General features: G+C 34.3%; 1 protein-coding gene across 1 annotated transcript in view; it reads right to left on the bottom strand.

Annotated features, from left to right (window-relative positions):
• TAB2 (TGF-beta activated kinase 1/MAP3K7 binding protein 2) overlaps nt 1-9,202 on the bottom strand; it is a 66,397-nt gene extending 57,195 nt beyond the window's left edge. The window contains exon 1 of the mRNA XM_008575984.1: nt 9,050-9,202. The gene's annotated coding sequence lies outside the window, so the exon portion shown is untranslated. The remainder of the gene's footprint in view (nt 1-9,049) is intronic.
• Between the last annotated feature and the right edge of the window lie 2,882 nt (nt 9,203-12,084).

Genomic DNA, 12,084 nt, shown 5'->3' with positions numbered 1-12,084 from the left:
GCTTTAAGATGAAAACAAAGTTATCTTTCAATGCCCTTCCTTTTTCACTGTAAATTTTGGATAATCCATCCTGCACATAAATGTTATCTTTAAAAGAAAAGAGGAGCTTAGTATAATAAGTTCCTATTTATGAGTAAAAGGGAAAGGAAGAGGAAAAAAGAAAATGAAAGTGCTTGAAAGAACCAGTTTTCATCTTACACCAACCATGAACACTTAAAATGAACGAATTAACTCAATGATATGGGAAATTATAATAATTTGGTTAAACAGTAATTTTAAATGGTACCTTAAAATGAAGATTCAGAGAAAGTTATGAAAAGTTTTACCAACTGATCCTTCATGTAGTTTCAATCCCTTACTTGGCTCCATTTTTTTTCTGTTCATATTATATAACTCTGTCCATCTTCTTTCTTTTTTTTTTTTTTTTTGGTCTTTTGTCTTTTTCCGTGTCCGGCAACGGATCGCAACCCTCAGTGTTGCCCCCGTACCGGACCGGGGACCGGCAACGAGATCGCAACCCTCGGTGTTGCTCCCGCGCCTCGCTCAGCCAGTGAGCGGGAACCGGTCTGTATGTGGGATCCGAACCCTCGGGCAGGAGCGCCGCCGCGCTTCCCAAGTGGCGCACTCATCCAGTGCGCCACCGGGCCGGCCCTGTCCATCTTATTTATAATGTCATGGCCTTCTGACTTTTTCCCAGAGTGAACTGCTGGCCAGATACTAGAGAGGTGGGTTACAGATACTACAGACGTGTATGTGTTACAGCACTGGGATGTGATGATTAAGTTCATTACACATAGCATCAGTGGATATTATTTGTTATTGTTCTCTTAAAACCTTTAATAACTAATAATCAATGAAATTGGCAATTTAAAAATTATACAAATACATTTGATTGGTAATTTGACAACTGCGGTGAATAATGAGACTGCTAAGCCTGCTAAAGAAGAAAAAATATAAAAAACTAAAAAACTATGTGCAAGAAAAACATCTAAACCGAACATTTCATTACTATAGTAGTCTTCAGAGTCTTAAAAAGAAATTATAAAGAATTCAAAATGAGCAAAGTTAAAACTGGTAGAACTCACTATTAAATTAAATCCCTAAAACACAATAATTTTGTTAAGTATGTGCCAGTCTTTCAAATCTATCACTGTGAAACCACTGTATAGTTTGTTATTAGTCTTATTATAGTTACGGTAAATAAATATTATATTGGAAGGTCAAGAATAATCTTAGAACTAAATGTTTAGGGGATGGATATGCTAACTACCTGTAGGGGATCACTATACAATATATGCATGTGTTGAAACAACACATTGTACTCGATAAACATGTACAATTAAAAATTTTTAAAAAAGAATAATCTTAGAACTGTATAGAACCTTCTGCCTCAGCAGGTTATATATAAACTTATTTAAGAGTTTTCCAAATGATTACAGACATTCTTAAGAGAATATTCATTTTAATAACATTTTAAACAAAATTATCAAAGAATTGTATAATACAATTGAATAAACAACCAGAAATCTCATCCTAAGGACTTATCCCTAAATCCAGAAAGACTTTCCTTATAAAATCTAAACTGTAAAAAACATATGAAAGTGACCAACTACTTAACATTTTGATTTAAGAAAGGACATGTATTCTAATGGTGTATCTTAATATATAATATATATTCTTATATTTACTATATTTTTTGTTTTGTTTTTGCTTACTCAATAAATACTTGCTGAGTACCTACTACTTACTCTATACTATAATGGGTGCTGAAAATATTAAAATAATTAAAGTAGGGTTGCCTATGTTCGAGAAGTCTACATTTTAGTAAGGGAAGACAACATATCAACAAATAAATGCAACTGAATTGTTACAGATATAATGTGTAGTACATAGGGGAAACAAAGTAGAGACCAGTCAATTCTGTGGGAAGGGAAGGATTTAAGGAAAGGATTCATTAAAAAAAAAGTGACACTTAAGCTGGGTCTAAGAAGATGAGAATGTGTTCACTAGGCAGACAGATGAGAGGAAAGAAATATTTCAGATGGAAGTGGTTGCCTCGAGAAGGACTTAAGGAATAAAACGTCATGGCAAGTTTGGGAAACCACAAGTAGCTAGCTAATGTTGAAGGGCAGGGAGTAAGACTGACATGGAGAAAGTGTAACGAAAGATGAGGCTAAGGAACGGGGGTAGGCAGGGGCACATCATAAAAGATGTTGATTGCCCTCCTCGGCACCATAGAAGTTGCATCCCACAAGTCAGCAAAAACAACATGCCCTTTATTGATTCAAGTCATTTATCTCTGAAGTTCTGGGCCCTGCCAGGCAACAGTGTGTCAGGCATTTAAAAATTATTTTTGGTTGATATTTGGCGGTTTAAAATAAATTATTAGGTCTGAAGTAAGAAAGAATAGCCTTACCATAATTTCTATACTAGTTACAGCTAACTTGTTTAGTAACAATTAAAGAATGTTTGCTAATATAATTTAACATTATCTGTAGTCCTGTGTCATCTGAAGCCTCTAATAAATGAGAGCTTTTATTTTCCTAATTTTGCAGCAATAAGAAAACTAAAAACACATTTTAAAAGAGAGGAGAATGGAAATGCTGGCTAGATTGGTTATTAGCGGAGCCTGTGAAGGCACTTGCAGCTTAATTTTTTTCAAGCCTTTTTATATATTGTCATATCTAGATTACTTTGAGGAAAATCAGGGTGTGATTCAAGTTTGAAAACTCCTTCAGCTTCTTGTGAGTACTTTACACATAGCTGTGTGACTTAACGGCAATAAGCTAAGACCAGGAAGAGGCAATTAAATCTTAGAAAAACTATGCTAATACCACCAAAGTCCAGCATTTGATTCCCTGCACTGGCCAGCTGCCAAAAAAATAAACAAAATAAATAAATAAATCTTAAAAAAAACTAAGACCTATCAAATGAGAGAAGGAAATTAGACAAAAAGTAAAATAAGACTCTAGAAACCCATATGAGCAATTGAAGATGTTGGCAGTTCCTTTGATATTAGGAGGAATGTGAAAACTCAGTCTTAAAACAAAGACACAAACCAAAATACCTGGGCCATAATCCCAAAGCATGATTAAATTATTTAGAACAGAAATAATATCTCTCTGTTGAGAAATCCAGCGATTTGTATTGTATAAATAAAACAGAACTGCAGGAAATGGTGTTGTGACATTCCACCAAGTCCCAGAGGTAGGTATGCATTCATTCAGCAACATTCACTCTGTGCCATTTAGAGGTGTGTATGTGACAGTGGAAGTCAAGAAGTGCCTAAAACATAGGAAGTCAGGAAAGGCAGAAGAAACAGCACAAAGGATGTAGTGCTTGAGCTTAGCCATTAGAGAAGAAGAATAAGTCTTACAGGATATCACTGACAAGTGTTTGAATTGGGGGAAAGGCGATAAATTTAAAGAATTATGGCTGCAGCACAGCAGGGACGTGACAGAACATAAGGATGAAAAGAAAAAATTTTCAGGGTAAAATGTACAGATTCCGGATGATGTAAAGATACATCTAAGAAAATTCTACTGGCCTGGAACTTTCTCAGAGATACGATCCACTTTTTGGTTTGCCTTTACTTTTTGGATCTATTCCACAGACATTGCCTACTATGTGCCAGACATTTGTGTTCTAATCATGTAAAGATGAATGAACTATAGTCCCTGCTTCGGAGAAGATTCTAATCTAGCAGAATTCAGGATGGACTTCGTATAGCACACATCTATGATCTCATTCTATGCTCTCCACGTGTGAAGCAGGGAGGACAACTGTTATATCATTTTTTAACTGAAGAGAATCCATGAAGAGACATATTAAGAGATACATCCACAGTTCTAAATAAGTCAGTAGCAGATCACCATTCTACGCCATCAGGGCTCAACTGTAGCATCTACCACACACTGCTGTGAGGTGAGTCAAAGAAAATTTGTTAGTAATACTAAAGTACCAGAGTTCCATCTATTATATCTATATATAAAAAAAGCATCTAATCTAGAGAAAAACACATACAAGGATGGTCATACCCCAGTGTCTATTACTAAAAACAATCTCTATGTCCATCAAGGAGAAATAAATAAATAAATTATAGCACAGCCATACTATGGAACACCTTGCGGCTGTTTCATTTTTTTTTAAGTGGGGTAAGATATCCCAATAATTATATGGAAAGACCTATAAGATATTATTGATTGAAAAAGAAAGTATATGATATAATCTAAAAAATAATTATATAATAATATTAGTAACTAATGACAATATAATTATAATTTATATAAATATCAATAATATAAAAATCCATGTATAATATGATACTCTTTGTGTAAAAAAAAAAGACACACAAAAAGACATAAACAGATATTTTTATATGAATGCATAGGGAAGATTCTGAAAAGATACTAATTATTTTGGAGAGGGAGTTGGGTGAAGAGACACATGGATGGAAGGTAGTCCAAGAAGATTTAATCATCTCTATTATGTTTCAAATTTTTACAAGAATATGTATTCCTATATTACTTATAACATTAACCATAAACATTGAGATAATTAGAAGATAACAAATATTTTTCTGATAAAATTATTCCCTATATATTTTGCCCCAACATTACTTGTATTCTGATATGTGGATAGGAGAGTAAGAGAAGAACAGAATGAGTTATTTGTTTTTTTTTGGTTTGTTTTGTTTTCTGGCGGCTGGCCAGTACAGAATCCCAATCCTTGACCTTGGTGTTATAACACAGCACTCTAACCAACTGAGCTAACTGGCCAACCCTAGAATGAGTTATTTGAAAGTACCTATATTTAGCCAATCACTGATACTTTCAAATAACTGTTACTGATGTACAGTTAACAGCTGCAACAATGAACAATTATCAGGATGCTTGAAAGATACGTGCAGTTACATTTTAATTTAAATGTTACATATAGGTTTATATGTTTAGGTCCATGACTAACCATCTCTAAGCATAGTCTCCTAATTTAAAACCCACAGTAAAGTAAAAAAAGCCAAGTCACTTTTTTTCACCCAAAGGCTAATTTAAGGTGAACTATTACTCAAGCCCTCAAACACTGGATAAGTAGTACTCATGCACCAATGAGATGGTTTAATTGATTAAAAGAAAGACGTAGGAAGCAATAGAAAAAGAAGTAGGTTTATTGTTACTATTAAGCTTACGAGTCCCCCAATAAACACAATACCCTTATGGAAAGTATGCAAAGGTGGACAAGACACAGTTTTCTTTGTGCTTATAGTATAATTGCTCTGATTCACCACTTACTATGGACCAGGTCCTGTGCTAACATGTATTGTTTGCTTAACATGTATTATTTGGTACTTCTCATGATATTCCTGTAGTGAGGATTAAATGAGAAACCGCAGCTACAACTCTTCACACAATGCCTGACAAATAGAATAATAAATGTTGTCCTCTATTAGGTAGTAGTACTTCCTAGTCTCTAACTTCATCAATTCAACCCTCACTCTACAGCAGTCAGCTTTTCAAAAGACTCGATAATATATGCACTAGTGCTAATTCTAGGCATTTGGAATACATCGGTGGGCAACACATAATAAATAACCCTGACCTGGTGTGGGAGAAACAGATACTAAACAACAAACATAAGCAAATGGTATGGATTGTTAGGTGATAAATGTTGTGGCAAAAAGAAAAAGTGGAGCAAGGTAAAAGGAAGGGGTGGGGCTGATTTTAAATAGGGTGGTTGGGGTAGCCTTATTGAGAAGATAACATTTGTGCAAAGACTCAAAGGAGATGGGGTAAGCTATGAGGATATCTGGAGGAAAAGTGTTCCGGATAGAGGGATTAATTTTTGCAAATGTCTCGAGGGAGCATGTCTGGTGTGCTTGAGGGATGGCATGAAGGTTAGTATGACTGGAATGATGACATGGGGTCAGGGGTAGGAGAGTAGTAGGTTATGAGGTCAGAGAGGTAATGGGGTGGGGAGGCAGATCTTGTAGGGCCCTAGAGGCATAGTAAGGATTGGCTTTTACTGTGGGGAACCAATGAAAAGGTTTGAGCAGTGGAGTGATGTGATCTGACTTATGTTTTAAAAAAATCACCGCTGGATTGGCAACAGAGTAATAAGGAAGCAAGGAAAGCACAAATCCAGGAAAAAGATGATGGGGGTTAGACCAGGCTGTATCAGTGGAGGTTATATTTTGAAGACATGGCCAACAGGATGTGCTGATGGATTGGCTATAGGATGCAAGACAAAGAGAGAAGTCAAGGATTAATCAAAGGTTTTTGGCCTGAGCAAATGTGAGAGGTACTCAATGCTATGAATGCCTATAATTGAGGTGTATAACCCACTTAGGGAAGGCAGGAAAGGTTTCTGAGGAAGTGCTAAAGGAGCTGAGATCTGATGGAGAAGCAGGAGTCCCTTTCCTTGAGGAAGCAGGATGAGAAAGAGAACTGAAGAAAGGTCACTGTGCCTGAAGTAGAGAGAGTGAGAGGGTGCAAAGTACATATGGGCTGGCCTGAGTGGTCTTTATCGTTAGAGATGTAGGAGAAGCCATTGAAGGGTTTAAAGCAGGAAGACGACATGATGGCTTTTTAATTTGCATATCCCTCATTGTTAGTGATTTTATTATTGTTAATTATAGCATCTTTTGTTTATTGGCCACCTTTATTTCTTTTGTGAATTGGCTTGTATATATCTATTGCCCGTTTTTTTCCATTGGATTGTCCTTTTCTCATTAATTTGGAGGAGTTCTTTGTAAATTATGTTAGCTCTTAGGTATCGTATGTTTTGGTCTCCCAGTTTGTTGTTTCTACTTTTTTTTTTCTTTTGTTGTACAGAGATTTAATTTTTATGTAGATTTGACCTCTTTGTTTCATTTATGGTTTCCTGGTTTCGTGTCTTACTGAGGAAGACCCCCCCAACGCCCATGTTTATTTTTAAAACATCCTCATTCCAAAAAAAAAAAAAGCACTAGTGCTAAGAAATGTTCAACTGATTCCCATTGCCTACTAAATTAAGTCCAAACTCTTTCACCTGACATTCAAAAACATGTATGACACAGCTTCATCTCCCATTATATCCTTCAGCACCCCACTATTCTCTAAACACACTGGACTGCTCACAATTTCTAGAACATATTATATACTTTCATTTCCATAGCTTAGAAATACTCTTGCCATTCTCTCTAAATAAATCTACCTATTCTTCAAGGCTCAGTAGAAATATTACCTTCTCCACAAAGTTGATTCTCTCTACTGCTCTCAAATATATTGTGTGCACCTCTATTATGGTTCCTTTTGTATTACCTGTCTGTAAGCTCACGGAAGCAAGGCTTGCTCATTTCTATATCCCCACTGTGCCTAGCAGTGTTTTACACATAATTTACATCCAATAATGTAGAAAAATTTCACCATTACTAATTGTACCACTAAAATAACTATTAAGACTTGATATTCACATGTAATTCCCTCTTCAATTTCCCCTTAATTCACTTAACAGTGGTAACTGATAATAATCCTATAATAACTCTGCTAGTAGCTCCTTTTCTAGTCCAAACTCATCCCTCAGTGAGACTTAATTCTTTCAAAACCAAACAAATAATGTGGCATATAATCGGTGACCTAATGCTGACTAGACTAGCTGACATTGAATTCCTTGTTTACTAACACTTAAGGAGGAAAATAAGAAGGGAGGTAGAAATATGCTAGAATATTAGGATCATCTTTTAAATTCACAACTGGGATACAAAATTCTTCCATACAATTTTTGGGTAAACTTTAAGCTAGATGAACTGAACTTTAAAAATCAAAAGATATGTATAGTTATTTACCAATTTAGTAAATAAAGTTACCTTTTATGGATAAATTGTTTCTAAATCCATACAAATTGGTAAAAGCAATAAATGTCCTTCAAACTGAACTGAGTAAAGCGTGATGCTAACACCAAGGTCAAGGGTTCAGATGCCTGTACGGGCCAGTCACCAAAAAAACCCAACCAAAAAACAACAAAGTGAACTGACCTCAGCCCTCTAACCTCTAGCTACATGAGTAGTTTTCTCTCAGTTAAAATCTAAGGCATTAGGAAACCTGTTTTTAGTTTTGTTGTTACATTCAAAGTGAACTGACCTCAGCCCTCTAACCTCTAGCTACATGAGTAGTTTTCTCTCAGTTAAAAATCTAAGGCATTAGGAAACCTGTTTTTAGTTTTGTTGTTACATTACAGGACAACCTGAACTATTTATGACTTTCTTATTGGGCTTATTTTGAGCAAATCAAGTAAAAAAATTACCAAATACTCATTATATACTTACATTTAAAATACAATTAAATTCTTCAAGCAAAAGTACTATATTATTTGGTTCTATCCAGAAATATTACTTACAATTTCCAATTACTGAAGAATATATAGTAGTGCAGAATAGTTGAGGATCTCAGGAAAGAGAGCTAGTTTCATTCATCTAATACCCTATACACATTGAGCATCCCTAATCCAAAAATCAAAAATCCCAAATTCTTCAAAACCAGAAAATTTTTGATCGCCAACATGACGCTCAAAGGAAATGCACACTGGAGCATTTTGGATTTCTGGATTACAGATGCTCAACCAGTATGTATTCTGCAAATATTCCAAAATCTGAAAAAACCTGAAATCTGAAACACTTCTGGTCTCAAGCGTTTTAGATAATGGATGGTCAACCTATACTACTCGTACTACATGTGAACTTCTTAAAGGAAGACAGTTTTGTTGTTAATGTTTACTTTTCAATGAAGACCAGAGTACTTTTTGTTCATGTATAGGGCTTAACTCAACAGAATTTCAAATTTATTTTTCTTTAACTTTTTTTGCACTGTTTTTTACTAACAAATAAGTTAAATTAGAAATAGGCAAAAGTTATGTTAAAGTCAATAACTAGCCAATGTTACCTTGATGTTAGGGATGTTACTACACTTCAAAGCAAGATGATTTACAAGTTTTGAAAGTAAAGTTTTGGTTATTATAGATTTCAGAGTAAGGCAGTTACACAGGCTAAGCTTGACTGGTGCCATGGTCTTTAGCATACCTGGAAATAGAAAAATTCAAATTGTAGCTGTTCTTGGTTGGCCCATTGCCATTTTTGCAGCTTACAATTTTTTAATTAAGTAACTGCAGTGAGCTCATCTCTACTGGATACTTCTTTTCCAGGGCAGGTCCAGGAACTGGGTCTGGATCCTTGAAAGCAGAAGACAAAATAGAGTAAACTAGAGGTAGGCAGAACAAGAAACGTGACCAGACAATATTATGAGATCTAACAGTTATTATGAGGTAGTCCCCAAAAGTCTTTCATATAAGATACTCTGAAGGGGAAATAAAGTATCTTAAGTTACAAGTTACCAGAGGATGCTATTTACTTTCATTATGTCATTCTCTTATCTACCCAACTCTATTCTAGACTTCCAATTCTAGAAATTGGAAGAGTAACTTTTATGAAATCTCTAATGACTTTTAGCAACAGACTGTCCAACAGGGGACTACAGAGTAATTGTTAACAGAGAGAAAAACAACAAAATTCATATTCATTGGTAAATTGGAATTGTAAAAGTCCTCATTTTTAAGTCATTTTGCTCTTCCCTTTCACTATCATATTTCCAGTCATCTTCTAACGGCTCCCCTAATTTTCTAAATCAATTTTCAGGGGTTTCTTAAGAAATGCTTTAGATACATCCAAGCAATAAACTGGATTTCAAATTCCAATTTTTAAAAATACTTGGTAATTCTTAAAGAGGGACACAAAAAACAGGTCATGTGGTTCTTAACCACACTGCAAATTCTTTTTCCCATTAAAATAGATTCAGTGATTTTTTAAAAAAATTTCTTAGGCCCATATTAAACAAAACAAAACAAAACAAAAACACCAAAAACAAACCTGCAACTACAAAGGTTATGGAAATGATAAGATATTAAAAATGGTAGAATGTTGTATTTAATTAGATGACTAGAGCCTGGAAATGATGTCCTTATGCTTGGTAGGCTGGTACTCATAGGAATTTCTCTAAGAAATTAAACCCACAGCAGTCAAAATAAATTTAATTCTCTGCTGCTGTCAAATGATGGCAGATATTGTGAGAATTATAAGAGTACAAAAAAAATAGTGAAAACAAGGATTCAAAGAACTTAATTCCCTGCATAGTTCTAGTAGCTAGCAACACAACAACAAAATAATAGAATAAAAGTAGTTTTTGTGAAAAAGTAAATTTTCCATCTTTTGTGAAGGCAATATTGTAAGGAAAAGAATTCTGGAGGAGAGAAAACTAGTCAAATCTGATATCAGTATGGCTTTGAATTAAAACTCTCTTCAGAAGTTTCCCTTCTATTAAATAGGATACCACTACCCACACCTCACTGGATTGTCATGAGATTTAGCTAAAGTATATAAAGCACCTAACGGCCTGGCACGTATTAGATATTCAATACATTTTTCTGCATTATTAAAGAATGAAACACATTTTTTTGTTGTTCTAAACGTGGGTAGACTTAAGTTTTCATTTTCGTAAATGCTAAAGCAACAGTTATGTAACAAGCTTTAGGTTTAAATAATTCAACTGAATTCCATTCTAAGAGATATAACCAATTTATCAACATTGACTTCAGAACAGCTACCAAGTGAATATGTGAGAAAGCTCAATTCTGAGCACTGGTGATAAAAAAAATACAACAATTTATATTTAAGATATAAAGAGAATTAATAAAGACATGTAATTCTTCTCCGTCCAAATAAAGCAGAAAATACTTCTGTCAACATACCTCCTGTTAAAAGGCTATAGAGGAGGTTGGAATACAGTGCTTTTTAAAAAACATAAAAGCAACCAATACATAATATAACTTGTATATATAAGGAAATGCTTTAGGGGCAAAGAAAAGCCTTATATAAGGGTAATAATTTTCTTCTTACTGACAGAACAGTGGGTTCCACACAAAACTATTATTTACCAAATATGGCTGAAAGATCAGGTTACAACTTCTCTAATGTTACCGAGTAATACAGCAAGTATAACAAGCCACAAGAAATTTTAAAAAAAAGAAAAAAAAAAAAAGATTTCCTTAAAGTCACTCTAAACGCATTCACTACTTTATTTCAAAATATTTTTAAAAAGTTAACATGGAAGTGTCTTACTTGGAACAAACACTTGGAATCATAGAATACAATGCTGAAAGGAATTTTGAGAAGAAAAACAAAGTTCAAATTATATAAGTCAGTAGAATCTGAATAAAAGTTTAGTTAATAAAGATTAAATTTGCCTTATTACTTATGAATCATAAAATAAAGTGGAATAAAGTAATTAAACAAATTTTAAGAGTAATTATTGGGCCTTGCTTCATTTTTGTTGAAGTAAGACTTGTCCCTATTTCTAAGAGATTTTACTTATATGACAATATCAATGTATGAATCCATTTATCAAAGTGGATTTTTAAAAAATTACAGAATGGCCATAAAGTTAAAACCTACTCAACCCTATATATTCACCCATTAATTATCTATATTCCAGAGTTTTGAACAAAATCATACCACAACCTATGCCAATGCTTTCCACCTGAGTTTGATAGCATGACTCAGTCTACAGGGCAGAAACAGACACCATACATAGACTGCTTGTTACAGAACTTAGAACAGTGCCTGGCACATGTCAGCTACAACTGCTGCTGAACAGTGACTACTTCTAAATATACTCATATTATTATAAATATGGCCATAGGAATAATTCAACCATACAGAAAAAAATCTGTAGTAGACAGATTTTTTATTTTATACAAAATAAAATCCTGTTAGGAGACAAATACTTCACTCCACTCCTTTTAGTCTATTTTCCAGGTTTTGTTCCAGTGAGTAGGGTCACACCCCCCACTTATCTAGGAACATCTTTCCAACCACTCCCCACCCAGAAACATTGTAAGATCTCAACATGAGAGTGTTAGGCTCCTTGTAGGTTGCTGAAAATTAAGAGCTCATTTTAAAAGGAAAATTTACCCTCCAATATTTCCAATCTTTTAAGCTGATTTACCCATAATACAGAATACCTGAAAAATAAAAAGGAATCTCATGTGAACCAAAAACATGTT

This window comes from Galeopterus variegatus, unplaced genomic scaffold (assembly GCF_000696425.1).
Source record: "Galeopterus variegatus unplaced genomic scaffold, G_variegatus-3.0.2 Scaffold1270, whole genome shotgun sequence".
Classification (NCBI taxonomy): Eukaryota; Metazoa; Chordata; class Mammalia; order Dermoptera; family Cynocephalidae; genus Galeopterus; species Galeopterus variegatus.
The sequence above is the reverse complement of the archived record's forward strand: the minus strand, read 5'-3'. Positions and strand labels throughout refer to the sequence as shown.